Source organism: Oncorhynchus mykiss, chromosome 24 (genome assembly GCF_013265735.2).
Source record: "Oncorhynchus mykiss isolate Arlee chromosome 24, USDA_OmykA_1.1, whole genome shotgun sequence".
Lineage (NCBI taxonomy): Eukaryota > Metazoa > Chordata > Actinopteri > Salmoniformes > Salmonidae > Oncorhynchus > Oncorhynchus mykiss.
Window position 1 is genome coordinate 19396698 of NC_048588.1, and position 3065 is coordinate 19399762.

Below are 3065 nucleotides of genomic sequence, written 5' to 3' on the forward strand. Positions count from 1 at the left end.
TCTCTTTCTCTCTCTCTCTCTCTCTCTCTTTCTCTCTCTCTCTAACTCTCTCTCTCTCACTTTCTCTCTCGCTCTCTCTCTCTCTCACACACACACACACAGACACACACACACACACATGTACTTACTCAGACCATAGACTGGTTGAAATGTTTCTTTCTAATTCAGGATGCCAGGTGAGTGACTCTGGCCCAAAAATTGCATCAATTAATACATGAATTGCAATAATAAATTAAAAAAGATATACTGTGGACCTCTGGGCCTACATTTTAATTGCTCTGTTATATAGTGAACCACATGACATGACCTCAATAAATCACAATGAAACTTTATCGTGCTATGTTGATATTTATTTATATTTTGTATTATTTTATTTAATGAGTGCCCAGATCTTGATTTTGTGTCAGTCTGTTGATTCCGTTACCTTACCTCAACCTGGATACTAAGACTGCACTGGCATACACACACCATGGGGAGGCGCTCTACTGCTCAAAACCAGCAGAGTGTTAAACCCTTCATCCTTAGGTGAAGCCTGTTTAGGGCCTGTTTTCTGTCCTTGTATCTCCCCACCTCTCTTATTTTCACCTTCCTGTCTTCTTCTTTGTCTCTGTCTTATCTTATCTCCATCCCTCAATCCTGTCCTCCTGCAGTAAGCCAGTCCCTCCATCCTGTCCTCCTGCAGTAAGCCAGTCCCTCCATCCTGTCCTCTTGCAGTAAGCCAGTCCCTCCATCCTGTCCTCCTGCAGTAAGCCAGTCCCTCCATCCTGTCCTCCTGCAGTAAGCTAGTCCCTCCATCCTGTCATCCTGCAGTAAGCCAGTCCCTCCATCCTGTCCTCCTGCAGTAAGCCAGTCCCTCCATCATGTTCTCCTGCAGTAAGCCAGTCCCTCCATCCTGTCCTCCTGCAGTAAGCCAGTCCCTCCATCATGTTCTCCTGCAGTAAGCCAGTCCCTCCATCCTGTCCTCCTGCAGTAAGCCAGTCCCTCCATCATGTTCTCCTGCAGTAAGCCAGTCCCTCCATCCTGTCCTCCTGCAGTAAGCCAGTCCCTCCATCCTGTCCTCCTGCAGTAAGCCAGTCCCCGGGAAGTCATGTTTCTCTCTCAGAGAGGAATCAGATTAAGTCATGGATGGGTGTTGGGAGAAAACACTGACCTCTTATCTCTCACTCTGTCTTTTATGCCTCCTCTTTCTCCACTCCGTTCTTCTTGTTCTCCGTCTGCCCTCCAGCCTCCTAGACTGTAATCATAGTAATAATGTTAATAGCAGTGGTGGGAATGGTGACGGTGATGTAAAGAAACATAATATGAGAATAACAAACACTCTCCAACCAATGGCCATAGACTGACCTCAGCACTGATAGCGCGTGTGTGTGCGCTTGCGTGCACAGCAGTTGTATGTGTGATATAGTGAGGGAGAGTGAGGAGTTTGCTGGCATGCTGTATATACGGTCACTTCCTCTCCAGTTTAAACAGAGCAGGCTGTGCTGGCAGCCTCCACTCCCCTCTCCAAATGGTTTGCATCATGTTTAAACCCCCCTGCCACCACCCCTCCCTCTCGCCCCATCCCCCCTCTCTCTCTTCCGCTCTTCCTCTCTCTATAAATCATCAAATATCTCAAACTTTATGTGATTTTGAAAGAAAAAACCTGTCCCTTTTTCCCCCTTGCAGAAGGGCATAAGAGAAAGCTATAAAATGGATCTCTTTCCACTCTCAAACCCCTTCCCTCTCCCAATCCTCCCCCTCCCCCTCCCTCTCCCCATCCTCCCCCCTCCCGCTCCTCACCCCTGTGTCCTGGTCATGTTACTCTGGTATCAGAGCCCTGCTAGACTTCCCTGAGACTCCACAGTCTGATGGTGAACTGCTATAAGGCTCTTATAAAACACAGCATACTGCTGGGCTTATGAGAAGGATTATCTGGATCAGGACCTTGTTTCACCCCTGTTTGTGAATCATACTATAAATCATCATGACATCAGGGTAAATGATTTAACAGGCAGGCGTGTATGAACATGACCAATTCAAAGCCAGGGATGATCTGAATATAATCCCTTGGTAGGGGAAACAAATAATATATTCTTTAGCTGTGCTAAATTTGATAAGAATCTCTATTGGTACGTGTGTGTGTGGATATGGATGTGTGTGGGCATGTGTGTAACTTTGGGCCCTGTGAGCTGTGCATCTGGGTGAGCCATTGGTATCTGTTTATGTATGTGTGTATAGCTTTAAATTGAGGGTGTGTAATTATTGAGCACTGTGTGTATGTGTTTTTTGTTTTTTATCAGTGTGTGTGTGTGTAGTCGTTTAGCAGTGTGTGTATGTGCTCAGAGTGTGTATGTGAGTGTGTGTGGTGTTCTGTGTTGGCACTAAGTGTGTCATTAGCCTTGGGTGAGCCATCAGTCTTCCCTGCTCTCCTTGTCCAAACCCCTCCCGGTGTTTAGTCATGAAGGGGATCTCTGTAAACCCTTATGAGGCTGTATAAATCACAGGGGATGATTTCAGCCTAGCCAGGCGGCTGGGCCTGTCACAGAACGAGGCTGGCTGGCACACACACTCCTACTCTACATGGGTGGGCAGACGTTACTGTCGTCTCCAGCAGGAGAGCTGGTAAAACAGACTGAAGTCTCAGTGCTGTACATGAAGGGAGACACCACACGCGCTTGCATGTGCTCACACACACACACACACTCGCACGCACGCACACACACACCCACACACACACGCACGCACACACACACACACACACACACACACACACACACACACACACACACACACACACACACACACACACACACACACACTTCCTCTCTTTCTCTCAAACACACACACATCATGTCTCACCTCAAAGACACAGGAATGTTTATCAAAGCAGCCTACAAGGCCCAGTGCGGTCAAAAATGTGATTTCCCTGTGTTTTATATACAGTGGCAAGAAAAAGTAGTGAACCCTTTGGAATTAACTGGATTTCTGCATAAATTAGTCAACAAATTTGATCTGATCTTTATCTAAGTTCCAACAATAGACAAACATAGTGTGCTTAAACTAATAACACACTATTTATTGTATTT

At 46.5% G+C, this 3065-nt stretch overlaps 1 long non-coding RNA gene across 1 annotated transcript; it reads right to left on the minus strand.

The window, feature by feature from the left end:
• Positions 1-656: 656 nt before the first annotated feature.
• LOC118944057 lies at positions 657-1447 on the minus strand. The gene is made up of 2 exons (XR_005039347.1): positions 1345-1447; positions 657-1234 (listed from the first exon to the last, which is right to left on the minus strand). It is a non-coding gene; the product is annotated as an uncharacterized LOC118944057 (long non-coding RNA).
• Positions 1448-3065: the final 1618 nt, after the last annotated feature.